General features: G+C 37.9%; 1 long non-coding RNA gene across 2 annotated transcripts in view; it reads right to left on the bottom strand.

Annotated features, from left to right (window-relative positions):
- LOC139756708 (uncharacterized) overlaps positions 1 to 12,628 on the bottom strand; it is a 171,922-nt gene that overhangs the window by 66,231 nt on the left and 93,063 nt on the right. For both annotated transcript variants that reach the window (XR_011714417.1, XR_011714418.1), the window contains one exon: positions 6,415 to 6,571. This is a non-coding gene — a long non-coding RNA (uncharacterized lncRNA). The remainder of the gene's footprint in view (positions 1 to 6,414; positions 6,572 to 12,628) is intronic.

Genomic DNA, 12,628 nt, shown 5'->3' on the forward strand with positions numbered 1-12,628 from the left:
GGATCATCAAACACACATACACCACATCACACACCTGTTCCTTTCACATTCGTTTTTATTTGTCACCTGGAGTCAGGTGTGTCTGTTGTGGAGTTCGTCTGTGCTGTGGCATGTACAGATTACATTGTCCTTTATGGTGAGTAATGTAATTGCCCTCCATGGTAAATACTTTCATTTTCCTCAAGCTTCTGTAATTCCATTACTCATCACATTCTGTAACTTGTGTTGTGCAGGTCATGCCCTCGCCCATGTGGTACTCCTAACCATCGTCCACAATACACAGGTCTATAAACATAATACCACACTTAGCGAGACTAACATTTCCATAAGTCTTCGTCTAGCTAGTGTTTTATCAACTGTTATGAACGAGTATGATGGCCTCAGAGTATGATGGCCTCAGAGTATGATGGCCTCAGAGTATGATGGCCTCAGAGTATGATGGCCTTAGAGTATGATGGCCTCAGAGTATGATGGCCTCAGAGTATGATGGCCTCAGAGTATGATGGCCTCAGAGTATGATGGCCTCAGAGTATGATGGCCTCAGAAGGCAGGAAGATTCTCTCCAGGGAGGCGGCTGGCCGGGGACAGGTTGTGGGCAGAAATGCTCGTGGTGTTATTAGATTCCTTATGGAGGAGGAGGGAAGATATTTGGTGAGGTGAGGATTACTAATTGTGGAGGAATAATTTGCTGTGGTCAGAATCATCCGATGTATTGATGAAAATTATTCAGTCTGGTGAGTTTTCAAAGTCTGACAAGTTTGGTATAAGTTCCTGGCTCGCTAAAAACCATCTGACCTGCGTCCAAGTCGCTTTTTTAAATCTTATTCTAGAATTTTTGTGCAAAGTTGTAATAAATTTGTAACAAATGTTTTTGTCAGATATTAAGAATCTAGAATGATTAGGTCTGGTCAGATCCGTTGGTCAGGTCAGATCCGTTGGTCTGGTCAGATCCGTTGGTCTGGTCAGATCCGTTGGTCTGGTCAGATCCGTTGGTCAGGTCAGATCCGTTGGTCTGGTCAGATCCGTTGGTCTGGTCAGATCCGTTGGTCAGGTCAGAGGTAATAGTTTGCAAGGAATTTCTGCTTTATCAATTGGATTATATCTTCTAATTATCGTTTTTTTTTCAGAAATGTGAAATTTGATTGTTTTGAGCTAGGATTATTTGTTAAAATGATAACAGTGATTTGGATTCAGTGTTCAGTTATATTGAGAATTCGTTTCTATAGTTAATGGCCCAGTTAGAAATACAAGAATCATCAGAATAATTTCTATAGCTACTAAAGTGGCAGAATAGATAATATTTTTCCTTAGTAGAATCATTTACATGAGATGATTACAAGATACACTAATCATAGAACTTGTGAAAATCATCAGTTCCAGTACAGTTATGTCTGTCTGGACTGATTAACGAATCTGGTGTATGTTATGGATTTGTTGTTATAACTGGATTTATCAGACACGAGACAAACTGGTCTAGTTCCAATAACCAATTTAGTGGTGTATTAACAAGAACTACTGCTGCTCTACCTGTAATTATTATTTTGTTTAGATTTTTCTGTGTTAAAACTAAACATGCTAGAATTATCATGCATAGTTATAACTATTGTAAGTTAGAATCAACGGTCTGCATGATTTATACCACTGGCGAAAAATGAATGACGTTACAAGAATAACTTTTTTCTGATTCTATTTTTTTTTTTAGTTTAGTATTTCAATTTGGATTTTTTTCTTCGTCCTCGGTACAACTGATAAGAAACAAGAATTTTAGCAGGAATGATTGGTCATATAAGAGTTACTGATAAGTGAGTTATCAACAAGATAGGACGAATACTCTGAAAATAATGGATGTTATTTTAACCCGAGTTGTGATGGTTGTGTGTTGTTGGAATGACGACTGTTGTCAAGACTACATGGTTATTGTTATGGTTGGAAGGAGCAGGTTAACGAGAGTACCTGGTGTGACGATAATGCTATCGATTACTGATATGAAGAAATAATTTGTCTGAGTATGATCATATTTTTCGAGTTGGGTCCTCGTGTAGCAGGAACCATAATCGATGTGTTACGAATTATTGGTCTGATTAAGCCACTGGTCTTGCTTGGTTGGGATTATCATTCCAGTCGCTTTTAACAGCGATGAAAATTAGTCGTCAAATTAAAAGTTCTAATATCAACATAATCATTAGTGTAGCTAAGATTATGTCCAGAAAAATCATTAGTTCTAGATTTAAGTGACGGTCTAAAAATCCTCGATACAACAAAACTGTAGGTTGGGTTAGATTGGTGTAGACAATATAATGATTGGCTGTCTAGATAATTGGTTTAGCTACAACCATTTTGCCTCATAAGATGATCAGTAAATCTGATATAGTGAGATAAATCATCCACCGAGGGTTGTTGGAATTATGTTAACTATTGTTAAATATTTGGTCTCATCACTGAGTTGGACCAACAGTAATAATGTTTATAATTTCCTGATCTACAGAGATTTTTTTTATCGTTTTTTCAGACCTGACCAGCAAAAATTTAGATTTTTCCTAGACCAAAATTCATTTCTTTTCTTAATTTTAATTTGATTCTGTTGGGGAATTTATCATTATGAAACTATTAGTATGAATGTAGATACTACTTGGTTAGAATTCCTTACATTAGATCTTCATAGACCTGATGATCTTGTTAGATAGTTTGACAAAGTATGAACAACTACGCTCATGTTGTCAATATGTTTATTATAATGTAAGATATTTTGTTTTGTATGAATTACATTATCCTAATGTTTCTAGTCGGATATTTTTCTGGTATGAATTACTGGAAATCTTTTTTTCAATGTAATTATTCTGGTACAGGAAATTATTTGAAAACATTATTGTCAAAGTATTTGGTTTATTAGAATGATCATACTGGATAATGTGCGAACACTTGTTCCTTATTTTCTAAAATTCTGTTGTCGTTTTGAGAATGTAAAATTCTGTTTGCACTATATTGAAATGATGCCAACTATAAGGGTAACCTAAAAATGTTCACCAGTTAGTTTAATGCACCGAAAATACAATAACTTAAGTAATTAGGACTGTTCATCATCAGTTACTGTAAGTTAGTTATCTGACGCAAGGTTACTTTTATCAATCTAACAGTTAGATTGAAACCATCGGGTCAATACCCATGACAAAATTTACCTGCTTGCGAACAAGACGTGAGGATTGGTTTTAGTGGACAATGGTAATGGTCCTATGTGGTCACACCACTATGAACGTGTGTGAGGTCAGAGACAACATCTAGCAAGTGGTGAATGGTCATGTGATCTGTCTAGTGTCATTGCTGGAAAGTGTGGATTGATCTGTTTAGCTTAACTGTCAGATAATGTGGTCATGTAGGCTGTCTAGTGACACTTAGCGTTGTTTGAACCGTCCAGTATCATTGTTAGATAACATGGTTTGTTCTCTCTAGACGCTGATGTTAATATATGACATTGTCGTTTGTTCTGATTAGTGTAACAGCTAGTTATGAAGTGTGGTTCAATCTTCCTAGTATCACTGTTAGACAGTGTGGTATGAATCAGGCCTGGTCATTAGAAAGAATATATACAATCTTTTGACCAATGCAATCGCTCAAAATGCTAGAAAATTAGAATTTCATGTTGCAAAGTCGCTGCATCTTTAGGCATAGTCTCTTATTCAAAGAATGATGGAGGAAGTGAGATAAGATAAGAATAAAAACAGTGAGTGATAAGAGCGGTACAGAGGATCAGATAAGTACGTGTGCTGGGGAGAGACCTTCTATAAGAAAGGACCTCCACATTTGACCTGTGGGGCACGATGACGTAGGTCTGGACCAATAGATCTATCTGACAGAAAAATCCTGTAATCCATTTGCGGGAAAATGATTTCCTTTATAGACTGAAACGAAAATTAAGAATGAAAGTCAATTTGTGTTACAGGTAATTACGGAATTTCATTCTGGTATGGATTGGTTAGCTTGGGTTCGGTTAAGTTAGGCTTTGCTAGACTAGGTTAGGTTAGTTAGATTATATATATATATATATATATATATATATATATATATATATATATATATATATATATATATATATATATATATATACATATATATATATATATATATATATATATATATATATATATATATATATATATATATATATATATATATATATATATATATATATATATATATATATATATATATTCCTAAGAGTCCACGGGGAAAATGAAACACGATAAGTTCCCAAGTGCACTTTTGTGGAATAATCACATCATCAGGGGAGACACAAGAGAGAAATATAACAGTCAGTTGATATACAACGAAGAGATGAAGCTAGGACGCCATTTGGTAAACATGCGATTGTCCAAAACAGACAACGAGCGTTCATAAACTTATCATTTTACAAATTCTATCGACAATAAAGTTATCTAATTTGTATAGACCATCACTTATATTAAGAGTATAATTCTTTGTGTATTTGATAACAGAATATTCAATGATATTTCTCGTGGTAATACAGTTAGAGTTAATAACTGAGATGGCATTACTCCAGTCAATACAATGATCATAGTTTTTAACGTGATTAAAAAAGGTATTTGATTCTTGTCCCGTTCTTATACCATATTTATGTTGCTTAAGTCTAACAGAAAGATCCTTACCAGTTTGTTCAACATAAAACTTAACACAATTTCTACATGGCACTTTACAGATGCACCCGGGAGAATTTTCTAGTGAATTCCTGATTAAGATATTCTTTATAGTATTATTGTTGCTGAAGGCAACATTTATATTAAAGGATTTAAGCAACATGGGAAGTAAAGTAAAATTATTATCAAGATGGAGAGCTAAAAGCTTCTTGGTGTCGATGGGAAGTTTGGGCTCAACTCTATAAAATGATTTCTTTGCTAACTTAAGGGATTTATCAATGAAAGGTCTAGGGTACTTTAACTTAGATCCAATAGAATATATCTTCTCAAACTCATCATCAATATACTCTGGACTGCAAATACGTAATGCCCTAAGGAACATAGATTGAAATGATGATAATTTAGCTCCATCATGTAATAATGGATATATGAGCATACATTAGTAGGTTTTCTGTATATGCTAAACTTAAACTTGTTTCCTTGGACAATCGCATATTTACCAAATGGCGTCCTAGCTTCATCTCTTCGTTGTATATCAACTGACTGTTTTATTTCTCTCTTGTGTCTCCCCCTGATGATGTGATTATTACACGAAAGTGCACTTGGGAACTTATCGTGTTTCATTTCCCCCGTGGACTTTTAGGAACATACTTGATCACGTGCAAAATTGTGATCCTTTCCAATATATATATATATATATATATATATATATATATATATATATATATATTTATTTACGCCATTTGGTCGCTGTCTCCCGCGTTAGCGAAGTAGCGCAAGGAAACCTAAGAAAGAATGGCCCAACCTACTCACATACACATGTATGTACTTAAACGCCCACACACGAGCATATACACACCTATAAATTTTATCGTATACATACATATTCATACACAGACATATACATATATACACATGTACATATCCATACTTGCTGCCTTCATCCATTCCATTATCTAATGCGATTCTTAACCACATTTAGCCATTTATCTTTGAGTTATTTTTACGAAATATCCAAATTTGTCTTGATCAGGTCCGCCAAAACCTGTTTGCAACTCTCTAAGCACATTCCTAATTTGCTTTCATGGTACATTATATTTTCTTTTTCGGTTACTCACAATTACATTGAATGATTTGTTTGTTCATACCAGACGAGACTTGAAAAAGAGCTGACTGTGAACATTTCTAAAAGAATAGTGTAGTGTTGCCACTGCACAGTGCATTGTCAGCCTTGCATGGTCTATGTCGTATATTTGTTTTCCAATTTACAAATATGACATTCAAGATGGAAATATGCCGCACCTGGCAAAACTTGCGCATATATATATATATATATATATATATATATATATATATATATATATATATATATATATATATATATATATATATATATATATATATATATATATATATCTTTTTTGTCAGTAATTCTAATGACATTTGTAGAACAGAATATCAGATACTTGACAGAATTCTGATCTTATCGGTAAGAATAAAAATTCATGGTGGAATTTGGTTCTCATATCTCTAATCCTTGTTTAGAAAAATAGCTTTAACAATAAAGATTTGAGTTTTGCAGCAAAATCTTATCTCTGGGATCACATCCATCTCTTCTAGATAGAGCAAAGATAAGAATGAGTTTCCTACAGTGTTTAGAAAAATACAGGAACTACATAGAACTTGACGCTAACTACATCTCCCTACGGAAAGAAATACAATTTTAGGACAGATAAATGTGAAATAAATCTCATTGGATATTTACACCAGCATGTATGCAGCCAGGTCGTCCACGCCGACGACCAGGGCCAGGGCAGGAGGGAGGGTCGTGAACACATGATGATATTCCAGGTCGTCCCAGAGGCGTCAGTAGTCGGGCTGGGTCGTGTGCGGGTGACTCTGGCCGATCCTCCACGCCACACCTGCCGGGGAACACATACTTCAGATTTCACATGTGGATGATATAGTTATGTACACATCTGAAAACGAAACGTCAACCAGCTTTCTTGGATATCTATTTAATTATCTATCTATATATCTATCTATCTATCTATATATATATATATATATATATATATATATATATATATATATATATATATATATATATATAAAGATGAAATCGCACTTCAGTAGGAGTTCATACAATTCTACTGAACATGTAATTTTTTTTTTATACATGTGGCACGACATGTTTCGTGGAGACAATCCACCTCATCAGGTGCCAGTACTTAACAAAGTTATTTAAATCCTAACTTCATACTTGAGTCCCGCCGTCCAGCACCAATCCGTACAGACCAACCAACTAATATATATATATATATATATATATATATATATATATATATATATATATATATATATATATATATATATATATATACTATTTGAACCACATCTATATAGTCATCTATACTACATATGAATACGTACATATGTCTATATATCTACCAGTCTTTTCGTCTGAATACATACATACATATCAATGTGTACGTTTGTGCATCTATTTATTCATTAATTTTCAAATTAGTCAATCGTATAACATGTATAGAAAATGGAAACCAACTCGAAGCTTTGGTGTTAAGCATTTAAGAGAGACTTGTTGGTGTTGCCACAAGCCAGACATTCCTATGTTGCACAAGTCTTCTTGGTCGGTCTAATGTTTCTTGAAACCTTAAATGCTCTCCTGTTCCAGCAGGCAATGGTCGGCATGAGGCAGAAGGCAATGGTCGGCAGGAGGCAGAAAAAAATATTAATAAAAAGATAAGAATCGCACCCACGGTATGTGCAACAGGAGCTCCCTAAGGGGACAGACTTGCACCCAGGCTAATCACCAATACCAAATATGCCCTCCACACTACTCCAACAAACCAGTTTTCTCTGGGCCAAAGCCACCGATCTCAGCGCTCGCCCCCGAACCACCACATACTCGTAGTTTTATTCTTCACTTTTACTTTTCGATGTTATTAAATGCTGGTGTAGGGTTGCGCGTGTCTCCCCTGCCAACTGAAACTAACCCAGTTCCCCGTGTTGGCTCCGAACCAGACTAGGCTTTAAACTTGAAATGTTTAATCATCCCAGTACACGTGACCTGAAACAATTACCTTTATTCATATATATATATATATATATATATATATATATATATATATATATATATATATATATATATATGAAATTCAGAAACACAGATATGGCACAATGTATCTTTCTCCTTGCCTTGTTCTCTCATGATGCATAAGATAAAGAGACAGACAAGCGAATTAAACAAATAAAGTAAGTATTAATAAGACTAATATACCAGACAAGACCACACCAGACCAGACCACACCAGACCAGACCACACCAGACCACACCACACCACACCGGACCACACCAGACCAGACCACACCGGACCACACCACACCACACCGGACCACACCAGACCAGACCACACCGGACCACACCACACCAGACCACACCAGACCTGTGCTTTACAAAATCTGTCTCACTCTGGCGGAAGGACCGAATGTACAGAGATGATTATAGAGGAACTCTTCGTTACACTGCTGCTTTTGCGACCATATCTACATCTATCTATCCATCTTTTTATTTGTTTAGCTACCTGTGTATCTATTTTTTCTTTATCTATATCTACCTGTCTATCTGCTTATCCAAGTATCTACTATGAATTTCTCTATCATGTATGTATCTATGATCATGAAGTAGGCCGTAATGGGTCATGTGTCAGTGTGACCTTTGCTCCGTGTGTGTGTGTGTGTGTGTGTGTGTGTGTGTGTGTCCCAAGAACCTTTGCTCTTTCCCATCACGAACACCATCAACGCTCCCGTCACCTTCATCGTCACCTTCATCGTCACCTTCGTCGTCACCTTCGTCGTCACCTTCATTGTCACCTTCGTCAGCGCCTCCGTCGGCGCCTCCGTCGTCAGCTGCGTGATCTTGCCACTGCTGCTACTTTCCGCACGTGTTGACACGCACACTCGCCTCACGCTTCCCTCCGCCTGGCTCACTCCTCACACTGAGAGCCACCAGTACTGAGCGCTCATGTTTCATCCATCAATTTCTTCAACTCCTTCGTGTCGGCTGGCCTGGCCCAGACCCCCGCCATGCTACGCTCCACTCCACGCACCAGTCATGATAAACATTTCATTGCCATCTAATTCCGACGTTCCTCGTCCTCCTCACAAACCCAGGCCGTGCTGGTGGACATTCCTCGCCAAAGGTTCTAATTTTTCAGGATCATACGAGAGGCGAGCGCTCAAGATCCGTGAATAATTGATAATCCAAGCATTGACGAGTGACCGCCAAGGTGACCAAGTGCTGAGCCAGGTGGTGCAAACTGCCTCACCTCTCCTCAACACTTGAAGAATTGCAAAGTAAAAATCAGAAACGTTTTCCAACTTAGAAAACTTGAATATAAGTACACGTTTGTCTTGTGGGTCACGTATGTGTGATAATACAAGAACAAACTTTGTTAGAAATATATATATATATATATATATATATATATATATATATATATATATATATATATATATATATATATATATATATACATATATATATATATATATATATATATATATATATATATATATATATATATATATATATATATATATATATATATATATATATATATATATTTTAATCAGGATTGATTAATACTCATAAAAAGTGAACGATGTGAAGTGAAATTTAGTGGTATAGCGAATCACTAGAGAAGTTCGTGAAGGTTTTTCTTGTGTGTGGTATTTGACCAAACTTGTTCGTCCTCATAAAAAAGTCGTTCACGTCAGTTATTGCCAAGTCATGTAATAAAGGTAATTGTTTATCATTTATATAATTAAAAAACTCTGTCATGTTTGGTTTTCAGAGCTTTATTGCATGACAGATATGTACGAGAAGGATATTACGGTAAACTACTTCTATTAACAAACTGACTTGTTGTACATTCTAAATGAACTGTAGTAATGTATTGTTGTATTTATGATGATTAAGGTATTCTACAACAACAACAAAACCCTAAAAATTTGGCATGTTTACTGCAGACAATTTCTTACCATAAATGCCAATTTATTTTAGTCATTCTGCAGTAAATTAAAGTTAAAAACTGAGGTTTGTAACTTTGTTTTAAACGTTCTTACAACCCTGATCTATGTGGGATCCACAATATGGCAGGAGAAATAAAAAGTGTATTTATGATTAATGTTGCCCATTAATTTGAACCTCAATATATACCACTGTAATTCGGTGTAATGACGTGGTTACTGGTCAAGATTTAATGCTGGAACTCTGGAAGAAGTAGCACACACACACACACACACACACACACACACACGAGTTAAGGAGGACAGCTAAAAGGAACGGCCGATGGAAAACAGGCGAGCGAGACCCATCCTGCAGGAGGAGAGCGCGAGGGGCTGGCCACAACGTTCTCCCCAGGAGCCAGTACTTGTGTGGGACACCAGCAGCCAGCAGGAGACCCCAGGAGACCAGAGGTGTCTCCTGGTGGGTCACATCTGGTCTCCATCATCTCACACCAACACCTTGTCACAACCCCACAGTCACCCATGATCACAACCACGTCCACAAGCACAACCTTTTGCAGACATTGTGGGCATATAACTCTTCATGTCTGGTCAAGAAGATATTGCTTCCTCAGAAGATGCAACCGGTTCCTTATAACGAGAAACCAGTTCTATATAAGAAGAAACCGGTTCCTTATAAGGAGAAACCAGTTCTTCGGAGGAGAATCTAGTTCTATATAAGATGAAACCAGTTCCTTATAAGGAAAGTATAGTTCTCTACAGGAAAAACCCGGATCTTTTAAGGAGAAATTGTTCTTTATAAGAAACCAGTCTGTAATGAGGAGAAACCGGCCCCATATAAGGAGAAACCAGTTCTCTAGAAGAGAAAACCTGATCCTCCAAGAAGCCCACACTGGAGGAAGAGAAACCATCGTCTGAGGAAAGAATCAGAGACGAACATTCTCCAGTTATGTCCTGCACGTCTGGCTCTCCCCTGACACACAGCAACACTTGACTTAGCTGAGTAGTACTCTCTCTCTCTCTCTCTCTCTCTCTCTCTCTCTCTCTCTCTCTCTCTCTCTCTCTCTCTCTCTCTCTCTCTCTCTCTCTCTCTCCCACCCCACGAGAACAGTAGCCGGTCCTCACAAGGGTCTGTCAGTTCCGCCCCAGAGCCCAAGGCGCCGGCGATGGTGATAAGTTTGCAACGAGATGTGCAGGAGGGGGGGAGGGGGGAGGGGGGGAGGGGGGGGGAGGGGGGAGGGGGAGTAGGAGGGGGAGGAGGTGGCGTTGGTTGGGGGAAGGGCAGGGCAGGGCAGGGCAGGGCAGCCGCCTCCCCCAGGCAGACAACACCCATGTTAATCCCACACACTCTTAACCCCCAGTCACCAGCCTTCATCGCTGTGCTCTTTGGCCACACCGGATTATGCCTCCCCTCCCCCCTCCCAGCACCCACAACCCCCCCTCCCAGCACCCCCATCCCAACCTCCCTCCTCACAATTTTCTTTTTTCCTAACCCATGAAAAAGGAAAAATACATCCAGCATACAGTATACAACTATTCTGAATGCATATGTATGTAAGGTTATGTGGGATGCGAGCTATCTCTCTCTTTTTTTACATTCGCAGTTTGCGATGGATAGAGAAAAATAGATAGAGAAACAGATTCACAAATGGGATTTGAAATGTTTAGAAAATTCCATTGGTGGAATATAACGTAAATGTAAACATTATGTGTTTGCTTCTTATAATCTACTGACGTTGGACTGGATATCTTCTCTTTGTTATGTGTACATACACACATACAGACATCATACAATGTATAAGAAAGAGGCCAAGTTAACGCCAAACTCGAGAGAGAGAGAGAGAGAGAGAGAGAGAGAGAGAGAGAGAGAGAGAGAGAGAGAGAGAGAGAGAGAGAGAGAGAGAGAGAGAGAGAGAGAGTATAGTATGGAGACCCAGGGGGGTCTGGTCCCATATGATTTGGTTCCTTCCATTAGCTGTTGTAGGTCAGAGCCGTGGCTGGTATCTAGGCTCAGTAATAACTATCACACAACACAGCCTTACACCTGAATTATCTCTTATCTTCTCCCGTCAAGATAGAAGTGACAGAAAGAGACGGACATTCAGCATTCGGTTGTGTGAGTCCACAGAAATAGATCCCGAGGGCGAAATATGTATAAAATGACAGAAGGATGTCAAGAAGAGGTCGAACAAGAAAGCAGTTAGAAATAGATTTATAGCTTAATAACCAGAATCAAACAATCGCGAATCAAACACTGGCAAACTGTACTGGGACATAATGATACAAGATGACTGGTCGTGTTGAATGATTCGTTACTAACACCTAGAATATAAAAACACACACAAGAAACTTGTATAACTTACCACAAAGACTCTGACAAAAATGAAAAATCATATCACTGTATAATTCATCACAAATAAACAAATGATTCATCACAAAGACATTAACGTACAACCGCGCAAGAGGAAATGTTGTGTAATTTAGTACACAGACATAATGCCATACAGACATTAACAGATTATCAACAGAGAACGAAGCGAAGGTTAAGACGCAGACGAAGGATAACGTAGTCGAGGAAATGGATTAACGTCAACAGACACAGATGTACCTCACCACCTGAGACCTGTGCAACACAACGGGACGACCCCTGAGCACGACGGGACGACCCTTGACCTTTTGTCTGAACTGAAGGGTATGATAAAAGTCACAAATTCATATCTAAGGGTCGTACCGTCGTCCTCAAGGGCCGCACTCTTGTGCTCGGGGGTCGTCCCGTCGTACTCAAGGGGTTAACGACAATATAGTAGCATTTAGAAATGAAAGTTTAATGATACGTTGTCATTATCAAACAAAACATCAATTGGAAAACATTGTATAAGGAGGATGGGTAACACCTCCACTACATGTATCTTTATGGGTAACACCTCC

This window comes from Panulirus ornatus, chromosome 23 (assembly GCF_036320965.1).
Source record: "Panulirus ornatus isolate Po-2019 chromosome 23, ASM3632096v1, whole genome shotgun sequence".
NCBI lineage: Eukaryota > Metazoa > Arthropoda > Malacostraca > Decapoda > Palinuridae > Panulirus > Panulirus ornatus.